This window comes from Pelobates fuscus, chromosome 6, assembly GCF_036172605.1.
Source record: "Pelobates fuscus isolate aPelFus1 chromosome 6, aPelFus1.pri, whole genome shotgun sequence".
Classification (NCBI taxonomy): domain Eukaryota; kingdom Metazoa; phylum Chordata; class Amphibia; order Anura; family Pelobatidae; genus Pelobates; species Pelobates fuscus.
In genome coordinates, this window is record NC_086322.1 from 201,996,047 (window position 1) to 202,015,983 (window position 19,937).

Here is a 19,937-nt window from a genome sequence, read left to right on the forward strand (position 1 = left end):
TCTGCATGTTCTTCACATTATTGCTAATGTTGAGCAGAAACATATGTACATCAGCATGTAAGTGATCACATATGTTACTTCTGGCTTGATTTAGATTAAAAGTGTCCCATGATTTACTTTTAAGCATGGTTGCATTATCTGCATGTTCTTCACATTATTGCTAATGTTGAGCAGAAACATATGTACATCAGCATGTAAGTGATCACATATGTTACTTCTGGCTTGATTTAGATTAAAAGTGTCCCATGATTTACTTTTAAGCATGGTTGCATTATCTGCATGTTCTTCACATTATTGCTAATGTTGAGCAGAAACATATGTACATCAGCATGTAAGTGATCACATATGTTACTTCTGGCTTGACTTGGATTAAAACTTCTTGGCGTTGGCATCTTTTTGTTGCTTTATTTTCTATGTTCTACTATCAAAATGTTCACTGTTGGAAGAATGTTATCCGGCACATCCGAAGATCCCTAGTCGTGGTTATAACTTGATAATATTGGAGTGGAGAACTGTTAACTTAAAATGCCCAGACTTAAATCCCAAGCATTGGCAATGGTTTCTAACTTCTGAAACATACTTAGTCTCACCTTTTAAGATCAGCTGTCCTTTTCAATATCTCCGTTTTGACAACGTTTATTTTTTGGAAAACGTGCTCCACACATTAGTTATCCTCTTCAACAACGAAATTGGGATCTCATCAGTGGGTTCAACATTCTAATAAATCACTGTAAATCAGTATATGTTGAAGCTTGCACAACTTATATCTGTTCTGTAGTCACAAAACTTGATCCGAGTTGTTTTTTTTTTGGAATATGCTCACCGATCCAAAAGCGAAATACTGCATCAACGGGAAGCCGAAATAGCTCAGTTGGGAGAGCGTTAGACTAAAGGTCCCTGGTTCGATCCTGGGTTTCGGCATTGGTTGCAGTGTCCCATGATTTACTTTTAAGCATGGTTGCATTATCTGCATGTTCTTCACATTATTGCTAATGTTGAGCAGAAACATATGTACATCAGCATGTAAGTGATCACATATGTTACTTCTGGCTTGACTTAGATTAAAAGTGTCCCATGATTTACTTTTAAGCATGGTTGCATTATCTGCATGTTCTTCACATTATTGCTAATGTTGAGCAGAAACATATGTACATCAGCATGTAAGTGATCACATATGTTACTTCTGGCTTGACTTAGATTAAAACTTCTTGGCGTTGGCATCTTTTTGTTGCTTTATTTTCTATGTTCTACTATCAAAATGTTCACTGTTGGAAGAATGTTATCCGGCACATCCGAAGATCCCTAGTCGTGGTTATAACTTGATAATATTGGAGTGGAGAACTGTAAACTTAAAATGCCCAGACTTAAATCCCAAGCATTGGCAATGGTTTCTAACTTCTGAAACATACTTAGTCTCACCTTTTAAGATCAGCTGTCCTTTTCAATATCTCCGTTTTGACAACGTTTATTTTTTGGAAAACGTGCTCCACACATTAGTTATCCTCTTCAACAACGAAATTGGGATCTCATCAGTGGGTTCAACATTCTAATAAATCACTGTAAATCAGTATATGTTGAAGCTTGCACAACTTATATCTGTTCTGTAGTCACAAAACTTGATCCGAGTTGTTTTTTTTTTGGAATATGCTCACCGATCCAAAAGCGAAATACTGCATCAATGGGAAGCCGAAATAGCTCAGTTGGGAGAGCGTTAGACTGAAGATCTAAAGGTCCCTGGTTCGATCCCGGGTTTCGGCATTGGTTGCAGTGTCCCATGATTTACTTTTAAGCATGGTTGCATTATCTGCATGTTCTTCACATTATTGCTAATGTTGAGCAGAAACATATGTACATCAGCATGTAAGTGATCACATATGTTACTTCTGGCTTGACTTAGATTAAAAGTGTCCCATGATTTACTTTTAAGCATGGTTGCATTATCTGCATGTTCTTCACATTATTGCTAATGTTGAGCAGAAACATATGTACATCAGCATGTAAGTGATCACATATGTTACTTCTGGCTTGACTTAGATTAAAAGTGTCCCATGATTTACTTTTAAGCATGGTTGCATTATCTGCATGTTCTTCACATTATTGCTAATGTTGAGCAGAAACATATGTACATCAGCATGTAAGTGATCACATATGTTACTTCTGGCTTGACTTGGATTAAAACTTCTTGGCGTTGGCATCTTTTTGTTGCTTTATTTTCTATGTTCTACTATCAAAATGTTCACTGTTGGAAGAATGTTATCCGGCACATCCGAAGATCCCTAGTCGTGGTTATAACTTGATAATATTGGAGTGGAGAACTGTAAACTTAAAATGCCCAGACTTAAATCCCAAGCATTGGCAATGGTTTCTAACTTCTGAAACATACTTAGTCTCACCTTTTAAGATCAGCTGTCCTTTTCAATATCTCCGTTTTGACAACGTTTATTTTTTGGAAAACGTGCTCCACACATTAGTTATCCTCTTCAACAACGAAATTGGGATCTCATCAGTGGGTTCAACATTCTAATAAATCACTGTAAATCAGTATATGTTGAAGCTTGCACATCTTATATCTGTTCTGTAGTCACAAAATTTGATCCGAGTTGTTTTTTTTTTTTTGGAATATGCTCACCGATCCAAAAGCGAAATACTGCATAAACGGGAAGCCGAAATAGCTCAGTTGGGAGAGCGTTAGACTGAAGATCTAAAGGTCCCTGGTTCGATCCCGGGTTTCGGCATTGGTTGCAGTGTCCCATGATTTACTTTTAAGCATTTTTGCATTATCTGCATGTTCTTCACATTATTGCTAATGTTGAGCAGAAACATATGTACATCAGCATGTAAGTGATCACATATGTTACTTCTGGCTTGAATTAGATTAAAAGTGTCCCATGATTTACTTTTAAGCATGGTTGCATTATCTGCATGTTCTTCACATTATTGCTAATGTTGAGCAGAAACATATGTTCATCAGCATGTAAGTGATCACATATGTTACTTCTGGCTTGACTTAGATTAAAAGTGTCCCATGATTTACTTTTAAGCATGGTTGCATTATCTGCATGTTCTTCACATTATTGCTAATGTTGAGCAGAAACATATGTACATCAGCATGTAAGTGATCACATATGTTACTTCTGGCTTGACTTAGATTAAAAGTGTCCCATGATTTACTTTTAAGCATGGTTGCATTATCTGCATGTTCTTCACATTATTGCTAATGTTGAGCAGAAACATATGTACATCAGCATGTAAGTGATCACATATGTTACTTCTGGCTTGACTTAGATTAAAAGTGTCCCATGATTTACTTTTAAGCATGGTTGCATTATCTGCATGTTCTTCACATTATTGCTAATGTTGAGCAGAAACATATGTACATCAGCATGTAAGTGATCACATATGTTACTTCTGGCTTGACTTGGATTAAAACTTCTTGGCGTTGGCATCTTTTTGTTGCTTTATTTTCTATGTTCTACTATCAAAATGTTCACTGTTGGAAGAATGTTATCCGGCACATCCGAAGATCCCTAGTCGTGGTTATAACTTGATAATATTGGAGTGGAGAACTGTAAACTTAAAATGCCCAGACTTAAATCCCAAGCATTGGCAATGGTTTCTAACTTCTGAAACATACTTAGTCTCACCTTTTAAGATCAGCTGTCCTTTTCAATATCTCCGTTTTGACAACGTTTATTTTTTGGAAAACGTGCTCCACACATTAGTTATCCTCTTCAACAACGAAATTGGGATCTCATCAGTGGGTTCAACATTCTAATAAATCACTGTAAATCAGAATATGTTGAAGCTTGCACAACTTATATCTGTTCTGTACTTGATCCGAGTTGTTTTTTTTTTTTGAATATGCTCGCCGTTCCAAAAGCGAAATACTACATGAACGGGAAGCCGAAATAGCTCAGTTGGGAGAGCGTTAGACTGAAGATCTAAAGGTCCCTGGTTCGATCCCGGGTTTCGGCATTGGTTGCAATGTCTCATGATTTACTTTTAAGCATGGTTGCATTATCTGCATGTTCTTCACATTATTGCTAATGTTGAGCAGAAACATATGTACATCAGCAATGTAAGATCACATATGTTACTTCTGGCTTGAATTAGATTAAAAGTGTCCCATGATTTACTTTTAAGCATGGTTGCATTATCTGCATGTTCTTCACATTATTGCTAATGTTGAGCAGAAACATATGTACATCAGCATGTAAGTGATCACATATGTTACTTCTGGCTTGACTTGGATTAAAACTTCTTGGCGTTGGCATCTTTTTGTTGCTTTATTTTCTATGTTCTACTATCAAAATGTTCACTGTTGGAAGAATGTTATCCGGCACATCTGAAGATCGCTAGTCGTGGTTATAACTTGATAATATTGGAGTGGAGAACTGTAAACTTAAAATGCCCAGACTTAAATCCCAAGCATTGGCAATGGTTTCTAACTTCTGAAACATACTTAGTCTCACCTTTTAAGATCAGCTGTCCTTTTCAATATCTCCGTTTTGACAACGTTTATTTTTTGGAAAACGTGCTCCACACATTAGTTATCCTCTTCAACAACGAAATTGGGATCTCATCAGTGGGTTCAACATTCTAATAAATCACTGTAAATCAGTATATGTTGAAGCTTGCACAACTTATATCTGTTCTGTACTTGATCCGAGTTGTTGTTTTTTTTTGAATATGCTCGCCGTTCCAAAAGCGAAATACTACATGAACGGGAAGCCGAAATAGCTCAGTTGGGAGAGCGTTAGACTGAAGATCTAAAGGTCCCTGGTTCGATCCCGGGTTTCGGCATTGGTTGCAATGTCCCATGATTTACTTTTAAGCATGGTTGCATTATCTGCATGTTCTTCACATTATTGCTAATGTTGAGCAGAAACATATGTACATCAGCATGTAAGTGATCACATATGTTACTTCTGGCTTGAATTAGATTAAAAGTTTCCCATGATTTACTTTTAAGCATGGTTGCATTATCTGCATGTTCTTCACATTATTGCTAATGTTGAGCAGAAACATATGTACATCAGCATGTAAGTGATCACATATGTTACTTCTGGCTTGACTTGGATTAAAACTTCTTGGCGTTGGCATCTTTTTGTTGCTTTATTTTCTATGTTCTACTATCAAAATGTTCACTGTTGGAAGAATGTTATCCGGCACATCCGAAGATCCCTAGTCGTGGTTATAACTTGATAATATTGGAGTGGAGAACTGTTAACTTAAAATGCCCAGACTTAAATCCCAAGCATTGGCAATGGTTTCTAACTTCTGAAACATACTTAGTCTCACCTTTTAAGATCAGCTGTCCTTTTCAATATCTCCGTTTTGACAACGTTTATTTTTTGGAAAACGTGCTCCACACATTAGTTATCCTCTTCAACAACGAAATTGGGATCTCATCAGTGGGTTCAACATTCTAATAAATCACTGTAAATCAGTATATGTTGAAGCTTGCACAACTTATATCTGTTCTGTACTTGATCCGAGTTGTTTTTTTTTTTTTGAATATGCTCGCCATTCCAAAAGCGAAATACTACATGAACGGGAAGCCGAAATAGCTCAGTTGGGAGAGCGTTAGACTGAAGATCTAAAGGTCCCTGGTTCGATCTAAAGGTCCCTGGTTCGATCCCGGGTTTCGGCATTGGTTGCAATGTCCCATGATTTACTTTTAAGCATGGTTGCATTATCTGCATGTTCTTCACATTATTGCTAATGTTGAGCAGAAACATATGTACATCAGCATGTAAGTGATCACATATGTTACTTCTGGCTTGAATTAGATTAAAAGTGTCCCATGATTTACTTTTAAGCATGGTTGCATTATCTGCATGTTCTTCACATTATTGCTAATGTTGAGCAGAAACATATGTACATCAGCATGTAAGTGATCACATATGTTACTTCTGGCTTGACTTAGATTAAAAGTGTCCCATGATTTACTTTTAAGCATGGTTGCATTATCTGCATGTTCTTCACATTATTGCTAATGTTGAGCAGAAACATATGTACATCAGCATGTAAGTGATCACATATGTTACTTCTGGCTTGACTTAGATTAAAAGTGTCCCATGATTTACTTTTAAGCATGGTTGCATTATCTGCATGTTCTTCACATTATTGCTAATGTTGAGCAGAAACATATGTACATCAGCATGTAAGTGATCACATATGTTACTTCTGGCTTGACTTGGATTAAAACTTCTTGGCGTTGGCATCTTTTTGTTGCTTTATTTTCTATGTTCTACTATCAAAATGTTCACTGTTGGAAGAATGTTATCCGGCACATCCGAAGATCCCTAGTCGTGGTTATAACTTGATAATATTGGAGTGGAGAACTGTAAACTTAAAATGCCCAGACTTAAATCCCAAGCATTGGCAATGGTTTCTAACTTCTGAAACATACTTAGTCTCACCTTTTAAGATCAGCTGTCCTTTTCAATATCTCCGTTTTGACAACGTTTATTTTTTGGAAAACGTGCTCCACACATTAGTTATCCTCTTCAACAACGAAATTGGGATCTCATCAGTGGGTTCAACATTCTAATAAATCACTGTAAATCAGTATATGTTGAAGCTTGCACATCTTATATCTGTTCTGTAGTCACAAAATTTGATCCGAGTTGTTTTTTTTTTTTTGGAATATGCTCACCGATCCAAAAGCGAAATACTGCATAAACGGGAAGCCGAAATAGCTCAGTTGGGAGAGCGTTAGACTGAAGATCTAAAGGTCCCTGGTTCGATCCCGGGTTTCGGCATTGGTTGCAGTGTCCCATGATTTACTTTTAAGCATTTTTGCATTATCTGCATGTTCTTCACATTATTGCTAATGTTGAGCAGAAACATATGTACATCAGCATGTAAGTGATCACATATGTTACTTCTGGCTTGAATTAGATTAAAAGTGTCCCATGATTTACTTTTAAGCATGGTTGCATTATCTGCATGTTCTTCACATTATTGCTAATGTTGAGCAGAAACATATGTTCATCAGCATGTAAGTGATCACATATGTTACTTCTGGCTTGACTTAGATTAAAAGTGTCCCATGATTTACTTTTAAGCATGGTTGCATTATCTGCATGTTCTTCACATTATTGCTAATGTTGAGCAGAAACATATGTACATCAGCATGTAAGTGATCACATATGTTACTTCTGGCTTGACTTAGATTAAAAGTGTCCCATGATTTACTTTTAAGCATGGTTGCATTATCTGCATGTTCTTCACATTATTGCTAATGTTGAGCAGAAACATATGTACATCAGCATGTAAGTGATCACATATGTTACTTCTGGCTTGACTTAGATTAAAAGTGTCCCATGATTTACTTTTAAGCATGGTTGCATTATCTGCATGTTCTTCACATTATTGCTAATGTTGAGCAGAAACATATGTACATCAGCATGTAAGTGATCACATATGTTACTTCTGGCTTGACTTGGATTAAAACTTCTTGGCGTTGGCATCTTTTTGTTGCTTTATTTTCTATGTTCTACTATCAAAATGTTCACTGTTGGAAGAATGTTATCCGGCACATCCGAAGATCCCTAGTCGTGGTTATAACTTGATAATATTGGAGTGGAGAACTGTAAACTTAAAATGCCCAGACTTAAATCCCAAGCATTGGCAATGGTTTCTAACTTCTGAAACATACTTAGTCTCACCTTTTAAGATCAGCTGTCCTTTTCAATATCTCCGTTTTGACAACGTTTATTTTTTGGAAAACGTGCTCCACACATTAGTTATCCTCTTCAACAACGAAATTGGGATCTCATCAGTGGGTTCAACATTCTAATAAATCACTGTAAATCAGTATATGTTGAAGCTTGCACAACTTATATCTGTTCTGTAGTCACAAAACTTGATCCGAGTTGTTTTTTTTTTTTTGGAATATGCTCACCGATCCAAAAGCGAAATACTGCATCAAAGGGAAGCCGAAATAGCTCAGTTGGGAGAGCGTTAGACTGAAGATCTAAAGGTCCCTGGTTCGATCCCGGGTTTCGGCATTGGTTGCAGTGTCCCATGATTTACTTTTAAGCATGGTTGCATTATCTGCATGTTCTTCACATTATTGCTAATGTTGAGCAGAAACATATGTACATCAGCATGTAAGTGATCACATATGTTACTTCTGGCTTGAATTAGATTAAAAGTGTCCCATGATTTACTTTTAAGCATGGTTGCATTATCTGCATGTTCTTCACATTATTGCTAATGTTGAGCAGAAACATATGTTCATCAGCATGTAAGTGATCACATATGTTACTTCTGGCTTGACTTAGATTAAAACTTCTTGGCGTTGGCATCTTTTTGTTGCTTTATTTTCTATGTTCTACTATCAAAATGTTCACTGTTGGAAGAATGTTATCCGGCACATCCGAAGATCCCTAGTCGTGGTTATAACTTGATAATATTGGAGTGGAGAACTGTAAACTTAAAATGCCCAGACTTAAATCCCAAGCATTGGCAATGGTTTCTACCTTCTGAAACATACTTAGTCTCACCTTTTAAGATCAGCTGTCCTTTTCAATATCTCCGTTTTGACAACGTTTATTTTTTGGAAAACGTGCTCCACACATTAGTTATCCTCTTCAACAACGAAATTGGGATCTCATCAGTGGGTTCAACATTCTAATAAATCACTGTAAATCAGTATATGTTGAAGCTTGCACAACTTATATCTGTTCTGTAGTCACAAAACTTGATCCGAGTTGTTTTTTTTTTGGAATATGCTCACCGATCCAAAAGCGAAATACTGCATCAACGGGAAGCCGAAATAGCTCAGTTGGGAGAGCGTTAGACTAAAGGTCCCTGGTTCGATCCTGGGTTTCGGCATTGGTTGCAGTGTCCCATGATTTACTTTTAAGCATGGTTGCATTATCTGCATGTTCTTCACATTATTGCTAATGTTGAGCAGAAACATATGTACATCAGCATGTAAGTGATCACATATGTTACTTCTGGCTTGACTTAGATTAAAAGTGTCCCATGATTTACTTTTAATCATGGTTGCATTATCTGCATGTTCTTCACATTATTGCTAATGTTGAGCAGAAACATATGTACATCAGCATGTAAGTGATCACATATGTTACTTCTGGCTTGACTTAGATTAAAACTTCTTGGCGTTGGCATCTTTTTGTTGCTTTATTTTCTATGTTCTACTATCAAAATGTTCACTGTTGAAAGAATGTTATCCGGCACATCCGAAGATCCCTAGTCGTGGTTATAACTTGATAATATTGGAGTGGAGAACTGTAAACTTAAAATGCCCAGACTTAAATCCCAAGCATTGGCAATGGTTTCTAACTTCTGAAACATACTTAGTCTCACCTTTTAAGATCAGCTGTCCTTTTCAATATCTCCGTTTTGACAACGTTTATTTTTTGGAAAACGTGCTCCACACATTAGTTATCCTCTTCAACAACGAAATTGGGATCTCATCAGTGGGTTCAACATTCTAATAAATCACTGTAAATCAGTATATGTTGAAGCTTGCACAACTTATATCTGTTCTGTAGTCACAAAACTTGATCCGAGTTGTTTTTTTTTTTTGGAATATGCTCACCGATCCAAAAGCGAAATACTGCATCAAAGGGAAGCCGAAATAGCTCAGTTGGGAGAGCGTTAGACTGAAGATCTAAAGGTCCCTGGTTCGATCCCGGGTTTCGGCATTGGTTGCAGTGTCCCATGATTTACTTTTAAGCATGGTTGCATTATCTGCATGTTCTTCACATTATTGCTAATGTTGAGCAGAAACATATGTACATCAGCATGTAAGTGATCACATATGTTACTTCTGGCTTGATTTAGATTAAAAGTGTCCCATGATTTACTTTTAAGCATGGTTGCATTATCTGCATGTTCTTCACATTATTGCTAATGTTGAGCAGAAACATATGTACATCAGCATGTAAGTGATCACATATGTTACTTCTGGCTTGACTTGGATTAAAACTTCTTGGCGTTGGCATCTTTTTGTTGCTTTATTTTCTATGTTCTACTATCAAAATGTTCACTGTTGGAAGAATGTTATCCGGCACATCCGAAGATCCCTAGTCGTGGTTATAACTTGATAATATTGGAGTGGAGAACTGTAAACTTAAAATGCCCAGACTTAAATCCCAAGCATTGGCAATGGTTTCTAACTTCTGAAACATACTTAGTCTCACCTTTTAAGATCAGCTGTCCTTTTCAATATCTCCGTTTTGACAACGTTTATTTTTTGGAAAACGTGCTCCACACATTAGTTATCCTCTTCAACAACGAAATTGGGATCTCATCAGTGGGTTCAACATTCTAATAAATCACTGTAAATCAGTATATGTTGAAGCTTGCACAACTTATATCTGTTCTGTAGTCACAAAACTTGATCCGAGTTGTTTTTTTTTTGGAATATGCTCACCGATCCAAAAGCGAAATACTGCATCAACGGGAAGCCGAAATAGCTCAGTTGGGAGAGCGTTAGACTAAAGGTCCCTGGTTCGATCCTGGGTTTCGGCATTGGTTGCAGTGTCCCATGATTTACTTTTAAGCATGGTTGCATTATCTGCATGTTCTTCACATTATTGCTAATGTTGAGCAGAAACATATGTACATCAGCATGTAAGTGATCACATATGTTACTTCTGGCTTGACTTAGATTAAAAGTGTCCCATGATTTACTTTTAAGCATGGTTGCATTATCTGCATGTTCTTCACATTATTGCTAATGTTGAGCAGAAACATATGTACATCAGCATGTAAGTGATCACATATGTTACTTCTGGCTTGACTTAGATTAAAACTTCTTGGCGTTGGCATCTTTTTGTTGCTTTATTTTCTATGTTCTACTATCAAAATGTTCACTGTTGGAAGAATGTTATCCGGCACATCCGAAGATCCCTAGTCGTGGTTATAACTTGATAATATTGGAGTGGAGAACTGTAAACTTAAAATGCCCAGACTTAAATCCCAAGCATTGGCAATGGTTTCTAACTTCTGAAACATACTTAGTCTCACCTTTTAAGATCAGCTGTCCTTTTCAATATCTCCGTTTTGACAACGTTTATTTTTTGGAAAACGTGCTCCACACATTAGTTATCCTCTTCAACAACGAAATTGGGATCTCATCAGTGGGTTCAACATTCTAATAAATCACTGTAAATCAGTATATGTTGAAGCTTGCACAACTTATATCTGTTCTGTAGTCACAAAACTTGATCCGAGTTGTTTTTTTTTTGGAATATGCTCACCGATCCAAAAGCGAAATACTGCATCAACGGGAAGCCGAAATAGCTCAGTTGGGAGAGCGTTAGACTAAAGGTCCCTGGTTCGATCCTGGGTTTCGGCATTGGTTGCAGTGTCCCATGATTTACTTTTAAGCATGGTTGCATTATCTGCATGTTCTTCACATTATTGCTAATGTTGAGCAGAAACATATGTACATCAGCATGTAAGTGATCACATATGTTACTTCTGGCTTGAATTAGATTAAAAGTGTCCCATGATTTACTTTTAAGCATGGTTGCATTATCTGCATGTTCTTCACATTATTGCTAATGTTGAGCAGAAACATATGTTCATCAGCATGTAAGTGATCACATATGTTACTTCTGGCTTGACTTAGATTAAAAGTGTCCCATGATTTACTTTTAAGCATGGTTGCATTATCTGCATGTTCTTCACATTATTGCTAATGTTGAGCAGAAACATATGTACATCAGCATGTAAGTGATCACATATGTTACTTCTGGCTTGACTTAGATTAAAAGTGTCCCATGATTTACTTTTAAGCATGGTTGCATTATCTGCATGTTCTTCACATTATTGCTAATGTTGAGCAGAAACATATGTACATCAGCATGTAAGTGATCACATATGTTACTTCTGGCTTGACTTAGATTAAAAGTGTCCCATGATTTACTTTTAAGCATGGTTGCATTATCTGCATGTTCTTCACATTATTGCTAATGTTGAGCAGAAACATATGTACATCAGCATGTAAGTGATCACATATGTTACTTCTGGCTTGACTTGGATTAAAACTTCTTGGCGTTGGCATCTTTTTGTTGCTTTATTTTCTATGTTCTACTATCAAAATGTTCACTGTTGGAAGAATGTTATCCGGCACATCCGAAGATCCCTAGTCGTGGTTATAACTTGATAATATTGGAGTGGAGAACTGTAAACTTAAAATGCCCAGACTTAAATCCCAAGCATTGGCAATGGTTTCTAACTTCTGAAACATACTTAGTCTCACCTTTTAAGATCAGCTGTCCTTTTCAATATCTCCGTTTTGACAACGTTTATTTTTTGGAAAACGTGCTCCACACATTAGTTATCCTCTTCAACAACGAAATTGGGATCTCATCAGTGGGTTCAACATTCTAATAAATCACTGTAAATCAGTATATGTTGAAGCTTGCACAACTTATATCTGTTCTGTAGTCACAAAACTTGATCCGAGTTGTTTTTTTTTTTTTGGAATATGCTCACCGATCCAAAAGCAAAATACTGCATCAAAGGGAAGCCGAAATAGCTCAGTTGGGAGAGCGTTAGACTGAAGATCTAAAGGTCCCTGGTTCGATCCCGGGTTTCGGCATTGGTTGCAGTGTCCCATGATTTACTTTTAAGCATGGTTGCATTATCTGCATGTTCTTCACATTATTGCTAATGTTGAGCAGAAACATATGTACATCAGCATGTAAGTGATCACATATGTTACTTCTGGCTTGAATTAGATTAAAAGTGTCCCATGATTTACTTTTAAGCATGGTTGCATTATCTGCATGTTCTTCACATTATTGCTAATGTTGAGCAGAAACATATGTTCATCAGCATGTAAGTGATCACATATGTTACTTCTGGCTTGACTTAGATTAAAAGTGACCCATGATTTACTTTTAAGCATGGTTGCATTATCTGCATGTTCTTCACATTATTGCTAATGTTGAGCAGAAACCTATGTACATCAGCATGTAAGTGATCACATATGTTACTTCTGGCTTGACTTAGATTAAAACTTCTTGGCGTTGGCATCTTTTTGTTGCTTTATTTTCTATGTTCTACTATCAAAATGTTCACTGTTGGAAGAATGTTATCCGGCACATCCGAAGATCCCTAGTCGTGGTTATAACTTGATAATATTGGAGTGGAGAACTGTAAACTTAAAATGCCCAGACTTAAATCCCAAGCATTGGCAATGGTTTCTACCTTCTGAAACATACTTAGTCTCACCTTTTAAGATCAGCTGTCCTTTTCAATATCTCCGTTTTGACAACGTTTATTTTTTGGAAAACGTGCTCCACACATTAGTTATCCTCTTCAACAACGAAATTGGGATCTCATCAGTGGGTTCAACATTCTAATAAATCACTGTAAATCAGTATATGTTGAAGCTTGCACAACTTATATCTGTTCTGTAGTCACAAAACTTGATCCGAGTTGTTTTTTTTTTGGAATATGCTCACCGATCCAAAAGCGAAATACTGCATCAACGGGAAGCCGAAATAGCTCAGTTGGGAGAGCGTTAGACTAAAGGTCCCTGGTTCGATCCTGGGTTTCGGCATTGGTTGCAGTGTCCCATGATTTACTTTTAAGCATGGTTGCATTATCTGCATGTTCTTCACATTATTGCTAATGTTGAGCAGAAACATATGTACATCAGCATGTAAGTGATCACATATGTTACTTCTGGCTTGACTTAGATTAAAAGTGTCCCATGATTTACTTTTAATCATGGTTGCATTATCTGCATGTTCTTCACATTATTGCTAATGTTGAGCAGAAACATATGTACATCAGCATGTAAGTGATCACATATGTTACTTCTGGCTTGACTTAGATTAAAACTTCTTGGCGTTGGCATCTTTTTGTTGCTTTATTTTCTATGTTCTACTATCAAAATGTTCACTGTTGAAAGAATGTTATCCGGCACATCCGAAGATCCCTAGTCGTGGTTATAACTTGATAATATTGGAGTGGAGAACTGTAAACTTAAAATGCCCAGACTTAAATCCCAAGCATTGGCAATGGTTTCTAACTTCTGAAACATACTTAGTCTCACCTTTTAAGATCAGCTGTCCTTTTCAATATCTCCGTTTTGACAACGTTTATTTTTTGGAAAACGTGCTCCACACATTAGTTATCCTCTTCAACAACGAAATTGGGATCTCATCAGTGGGTTCAACATTCTAATAAATCACTGTAAATCAGTATATGTTGAAGCTTGCACAACTTATATCTGTTCTGTAGTCACAAAACTTGATCCGAGTTGTTTTTTTTTTTTGGAATATGCTCACCGATCCAAAAGCGAAATACTGCATCAAAGGGAAGCCGAAATAGCTCAGTTGGGAGAGCGTTAGACTGAAGATCTAAAGGTCCCTGGTTCGATCCCGGGTTTCGGCATTGGTTGCAGTGTCCCATGATTTACTTTTAAGCATGGTTGCATTATCTGCATGTTCTTCACATTATTGCTAATGTTGAGCAGAAACATATGTACATCAGCATGTAAGTGATCACATATGTTACTTCTGGCTTGATTTAGATTAAAAGTGTCCCATGATTTACTTTTAAGCATGGTTGCATTATCTGCATGTTCTTCACATTATTGCTAATGTTGAGCAGAAACATATGTACATCAGCATGTAAGTGATCACATATGTTACTTCTGGCTTGACTTGGATTAAAACTTCTTGGCGTTGGCATCTTTTTGTTGCTTTATTTTCTATGTTCTACTATCAAAATGTTCACTGTTGGAAGAATGTTATCCGGCACATCCGAAGATCCCTAGTCGTGGTTATAACTTGATAATATTGGAGTGGAGAACTGTAAACTTAAAATGCCCAGACTTAAATCCCAAGCATTGGCAATGGTTTCTAACTTCTGAAACATACTTAGTCTCACCTTTTAAGATCAGCTGTCCTTTTCAATATCTCCGTTTTGACAACGTTTATTTTTTGGAAAACGTGCTCCACACATTAGTTATCCTCTTCAACAACGAAATTGGGATCTCATCAGTGGGTTCAACATTCTAATAAATCACTGTAAATCAGTATATGTTGAAGCTTGCACAACTTATATCTGTTCTGTAGTCACAAAACTTGATCCGAGTTGTTTTTTTTTTGGAATATGCTCACCGATCCAAAAGCGAAATACTGCATCAACGGGAAGCCGAAATAGCTCAGTTGGGAGAGCGTTAGACTAAAGGTCCCTGGTTCGATCCTGGGTTTCGGCATTGGTTGCAGTGTCCCATGATTTACTTTTAAGCATGGTTGCATTATCTGCATGTTCTTCACATTATTGCTAATGTTGAGCAGAAACATATGTACATCAGCATGTAAGTGATCACATATGTTACTTCTGGCTTGACTTAGATTAAAAGTGTCCCATGATTTACTTTTAAGCATGGTTGCATTATCTGCATGTTCTTCACATTATTGCTAATGTTGAGCAGAAACATATGTACATCAGCATGTAAGTGATCACATATGTTACTTCTGGCTTGACTTAGATTAAAACTTCTTGGCGTTGGCATCTTTTTGTTGCTTTATTTTCTATGTTCTACTATCAAAATGTTCACTGTTGGAAGAATGTTATCCGGCACATCCGAAGATCCCTAGTCGTGGTTATAACTTGATAATATTGGAGTGGAGAACTGTAAACTTAAAATGCCCAGACTTAAATCCCAAGCATTGGCAATGGTTTCTAACTTCTGAAACATACTTAGTCTCACCTTTTAAGATCAGCTGTCCTTTTCAATATCTCCGTTTTGACAACGTTTATTTTTTGGAAAACGTGCTCCACACATTAGTTATCCTCTTCAACAACGAAATTGGGATCTCATCAGTGGGTTCAACATTCTAATAAATCACTGTAAATCAGTATATGTTGAAGCTTGCACAACTTATATCTGTTCTGTAGTCACAAAACTTGATCCGAGTTGTTTTTTTTTTGGAATATGCTCACCGATCCAAAAGCGAAATACTGCATCAACGGGAAGCCGAAATAGCTCAGTTGGGAGAGCGTTAGACTAAAGGTCCCTGGTTCGATCCCGGGTTTCGGCATTGGTTGCAGTGTCCCATGATTTACTTTTAAGCATGGTTGCATTATCTGCATGTTCTTCACATTATTGCTAATGTTGAGCAGAAACATATGTACATCAGCATGTAAGTGATCACATATGTTACTTCTGGCTTGACTTAGATTAAAAGTGTCCCATGATTTACTTTTAAGCATGGTTGCATTATCTGCATGTTCTTCACATTATTGCTAATGTTGAGCAGAAACATATGTACATCAGCATGTAAGTGATCACATATGTTACTTCTGGCTTGACTTAGATTAAAACTTCTTGGCGTTGGCATCTTTTTGTTGCTTTATTTTCTATGTTCTACTATCAAAATGTTCACTGTTGAAAGAATGTTATCCGGCACATCCGAAGATCCCTAGTCGTGGTTATAACTTGATAATATTGGAGTGGAGAACTGTAAACTTAAAATGCCCAGACTTAAATCCCAAGCATTGGCAATGGTTTCTACCTTCTGAAACATACTTAGTCTCACCTTTTAAGATCAGCTGTCCTTTTCAATATCTCCGTTTTGACAACGTTTATTTTTTGGAAAACGTGCTCCACACATTAGTTATCCTCTTCAACAACGAAATTGGGATCTCATCAGTGGGTTCAACATTCTAATAAATCACTGTAAATCAGTATATGTTGAAGCTTGCACAACTTATATCTGTTCTGTAGTCACAAAACTTGATCCGAGTTGTTTTTTTTTTTTGGAATATGCTCACCGATCCAAAAGCGAAATACTGCATCAACGGGAAGCCGAAATAGCTCAGTTGGGAGAGCGTTAGACTGAAGATCTAAAGGTCCCTGGTTCGATCCCGGGTTTCGGCATTGGTTGCAGTGTCCCATGATTTACTTTTAAGCATGGTTGCATTATCTGCATGTTCTTCACATTATTGCTAATGTTGAGCAGAAACATATGTACATCAGCATGTAAGTGATCACATATGTTACTTCTGGCTTGACTTAGATTAAAACTTCTTGGCGTTGGCATCTTTTTGTTGCTTTATTTTCTATGTTCTACTATCAAAATGTTCACTGTTGGAAGAATGTTATCCGGCACATCCGAAGATCCCTAGTCGTGGTTATAACTTGATAATATTGGAGTGGAGAACTGTAAACTTAAAATGCCCAGACTTAAATCCCAAGCATTGGCAATGGTTTCTACCTTCTGAAACATACTTAGTCTCACCTTTTAAGATCAGCTGTCCTTTTCAATATCTCCGTTTTGACAACGTTTATTTTTTGGAAAACGTGCTCCACACATTAGTTATCCTCTTCAACAACGAAATTGGGATCTCATCAGTGGGTTCAACATTCTAATAAATCACTGTAAATCAGTATATGTTGAAGCTTGCACAACTTATATCTGTTCTGTAGTCACAAAACTTGATCCGAGTTTTTTTTTTTTTTTTTGGAATATGCTCACCGATCCAAAAGCGAAATACTGCATCAAAGGGAAGCCGAAATAGCTCAGTTGGGAGAGCGTTAGACTGAAGATCTAAAGGTCCCTGGTTCGATCCCGGGTTTCGGCATTGGTTGCAGTGTCCCATGATTTACTTTTAAGCATGGTTGCATTATCTGCATGTTCTTCAAATTATTGCTAATGTTGAGCAGAAACATATGTACATCAGCATGTAAGTGATCACATATGTTACTTCTGGCTTGATTTAGATTAAAAGTGTCCCATGATTTACTTTTAAGCATGGTTGCATTATCTGCATGTTCTTCACATTATTGCTAATGTTGAGCAGAAACATATGTACATCAGCATGTAAGTGATCACATATGTTACTTCTGGCTTGACTTAGATTAAAACTTCTTGGCGTTGGCATCTTTTTGTTGCTTTATTTTCTATGTTCTACTATCAAAATGTTCACTGTTGGAAGAATGTTATCCGGCACATCCGAAGATCCCTAGTCGTGGTTATAACTTGATAATATTGGAGTGGAGAACTGTAAACTTAAAATGCCCAGACTTAAATCCCAAGCATTGGCAATGGTTTCTACCTTCTGAAACATACTTAGTCTCACCTTTTAAGATCAGCTGTCCTTTTCAATATCTCCGTTTTGACAACGTTTATTTTTTGGAAAACGTGCTCCACACATTAGTTATCCTCTTCAACAACGAAATTGGGATCTCATCAGTGGGTTCAACATTCTAATAAATCACTGTAAATCAGTATATGTTGAAGCTTGCACAACTTATATCTGTTCTGTAGTCACAAAATTTGATCCGAGTTGTTTTTTTTTTTTTGGAATATGCTCACCGATCCAAAAGCGAAATACTGCATAAACGGGAAGCCGAAATAGCTCAGTTGGGAGAGCGTTAGACTGAAGATCTAAAGGTCCCTGGTTCGATCCCGGGTTTCGGCATTGGTTGCAGTGTCCCATGATTTACTTTTAAGCATTTTTGCATTATCTGCATGTTCTTCACATTATTGCTAATGTTGAGCAGAAACATATGTACATCAGCATGTAAGTGATCACATATGTTACTTCTGGCTTGAATTAGATTAAAAGTGTCCCATGATTTACTTTTAAGCATGGTTGCATTATCTGCATGTTCTTCACATTATTGCTAATGTTGAGCAGAAACATATGTTCATCAGCATGTAAGTGATCACATATGTTACTTCTGGCTTGACTTAGATTAAAAGTGTCCCATGATTTACTTTTAAGCATGGTTGCATTATCTGCATGTTCTTCACATTATTGCTAATGTTGAGCAGAAACATATGTACATCAGCATGTAAGTGATCACATATGTTACTTCTGGCTTGACTTAGATTAAAAGTGTCCCATGATTTACTTTTAAGCATGGTTGCATTATCTGCATGTTCTTCACATTATTGCTAATGTTGAGCAGAAACATATGTACATCAGCATGTAAGTGATCACATATGTTACTTCTGGCTTGACTTAGATTAAAAGTGTCCCATGATTTACTTTTAAGCATGGTTGCATTATCTGCATGTTCTTCACATTATTGCTAATGTTGAGCAGAAACATATGTACATCAGCATGTAAGTGATCACATATGTTACTTCTGGCTTGACTTGGATTAAAACTTCTTGGCGTTGGCATCTTTTTGTTGCTTTATTTTCTATGTTCTACTATCAAAATGTTCACTGTTGGAAGAATGTTATCCGGCACATCCGAAGATCCCTAGTCGTGGTTATAACTTGATAATATTGGAGTGGAGAACTGTAAACTTAAAATGCCCAGACTTAAATCCCAAGCATTGGCAATGGTTTCTACCTTCTGAAACATACTTAGTCTCACCTTTTAAGATCAGCTGTCCTTTTCAATATCTCCGTTTTGACAACGTTTATTTTTTGGAAAACGTGCTCCACACATTAGTTATCCTCTTCAACAACGAAATTGGGATCTCATCAGTGGGTTCAACATTCTAATAAATCACTGTAAATCAGTATATGTTGAAGCTTGCACAACTTATATCTGTTCTGTAGTCACAAAACTTGATCCGAGTTGTTTTTTTTTTTTTGGAATATGCTCACCGATCCAAAAGCGAAATACTGCATCAAAGGGAAGCCGAAATAGCTCAGTTGGGAGAGCGTTAGACTGAAGATCTAAAGGTCCCTGGTTCGATCCCGGGTTTCGGCATTGGTTGCAGTGTCCCATGATTTACTTTTAAGCATGGTTGCATTATCTGCATGTTCTTCACATTATTGCTAATGTTGAGCAGAAACATATGTACATCAGCATGTAAGTGATCACATATGTTACTTCTGGCTTGAATTAGATTAAAAGTGTCCCATGATTTACTTTTAAGCATGGTTGCATTATCTGCATGTTCTTCACATTATTGCTAATGTTGAGCAGAAACATATGTTCATCAGCATGTAAGT

At 36.9% G+C, this 19,937-nt stretch overlaps 14 non-coding genes across 14 annotated transcripts; all 14 read left to right on the forward strand.

Annotated features, from left to right (window-relative positions):
* Positions 1-1,685: 1,685 nt before the first annotated feature.
* Positions 1,686-1,758, forward strand: TRNAF-GAA (transfer RNA phenylalanine (anticodon GAA)). The gene has a single exon. It is a non-coding gene; the product is annotated as a tRNA-Phe (tRNA).
* A 904-nt stretch (positions 1,759-2,662) lies between these two features.
* Positions 2,663-2,735, forward strand: TRNAF-GAA (transfer RNA phenylalanine (anticodon GAA)). The gene has a single exon. It is a non-coding gene; the product is annotated as a tRNA-Phe (tRNA).
* A 1,167-nt stretch (positions 2,736-3,902) lies between these two features.
* TRNAF-GAA (transfer RNA phenylalanine (anticodon GAA)) lies at positions 3,903-3,975 on the forward strand. The gene has a single exon. It is a non-coding gene; the product is annotated as a tRNA-Phe (tRNA).
* A 755-nt stretch (positions 3,976-4,730) lies between these two features.
* On the forward strand, positions 4,731-4,803 carry TRNAF-GAA (transfer RNA phenylalanine (anticodon GAA)). Its single transcript has one exon. It is a non-coding gene; the product is annotated as a tRNA-Phe (tRNA).
* A 757-nt stretch (positions 4,804-5,560) lies between these two features.
* TRNAF-GAA (transfer RNA phenylalanine (anticodon GAA)) lies at positions 5,561-5,653 on the forward strand. The gene is made up of 2 exons: positions 5,561-5,597; positions 5,618-5,653. It is a non-coding gene; the product is annotated as a tRNA-Phe (tRNA).
* Positions 5,654-6,694: 1,041 nt separating this feature from the next.
* TRNAF-GAA (transfer RNA phenylalanine (anticodon GAA)) lies at positions 6,695-6,767 on the forward strand. Its single transcript has one exon. It is a non-coding gene; the product is annotated as a tRNA-Phe (tRNA).
* A 1,178-nt stretch (positions 6,768-7,945) lies between these two features.
* Positions 7,946-8,018, forward strand: TRNAF-GAA (transfer RNA phenylalanine (anticodon GAA)). Its single transcript has one exon. It is a non-coding gene; the product is annotated as a tRNA-Phe (tRNA).
* Positions 8,019-9,613: 1,595 nt separating this feature from the next.
* On the forward strand, positions 9,614-9,686 carry TRNAF-GAA (transfer RNA phenylalanine (anticodon GAA)). The gene has a single exon. It is a non-coding gene; the product is annotated as a tRNA-Phe (tRNA).
* A 2,836-nt stretch (positions 9,687-12,522) lies between these two features.
* Positions 12,523-12,595, forward strand: TRNAF-GAA (transfer RNA phenylalanine (anticodon GAA)). Its single transcript has one exon. It is a non-coding gene; the product is annotated as a tRNA-Phe (tRNA).
* A 1,732-nt stretch (positions 12,596-14,327) lies between these two features.
* On the forward strand, positions 14,328-14,400 carry TRNAF-GAA (transfer RNA phenylalanine (anticodon GAA)). Its single transcript has one exon. It is a non-coding gene; the product is annotated as a tRNA-Phe (tRNA).
* A 2,424-nt stretch (positions 14,401-16,824) lies between these two features.
* TRNAF-GAA (transfer RNA phenylalanine (anticodon GAA)) lies at positions 16,825-16,897 on the forward strand. The gene has a single exon. It is a non-coding gene; the product is annotated as a tRNA-Phe (tRNA).
* A 631-nt stretch (positions 16,898-17,528) lies between these two features.
* On the forward strand, positions 17,529-17,601 carry TRNAF-GAA (transfer RNA phenylalanine (anticodon GAA)). The gene has a single exon. It is a non-coding gene; the product is annotated as a tRNA-Phe (tRNA).
* Positions 17,602-18,368: 767 nt separating this feature from the next.
* TRNAF-GAA (transfer RNA phenylalanine (anticodon GAA)) lies at positions 18,369-18,441 on the forward strand. Its single transcript has one exon. It is a non-coding gene; the product is annotated as a tRNA-Phe (tRNA).
* A 1,178-nt stretch (positions 18,442-19,619) lies between these two features.
* Positions 19,620-19,692, forward strand: TRNAF-GAA (transfer RNA phenylalanine (anticodon GAA)). The gene has a single exon. It is a non-coding gene; the product is annotated as a tRNA-Phe (tRNA).
* The last annotated feature ends 245 nt before the right edge of the window (positions 19,693-19,937 follow it).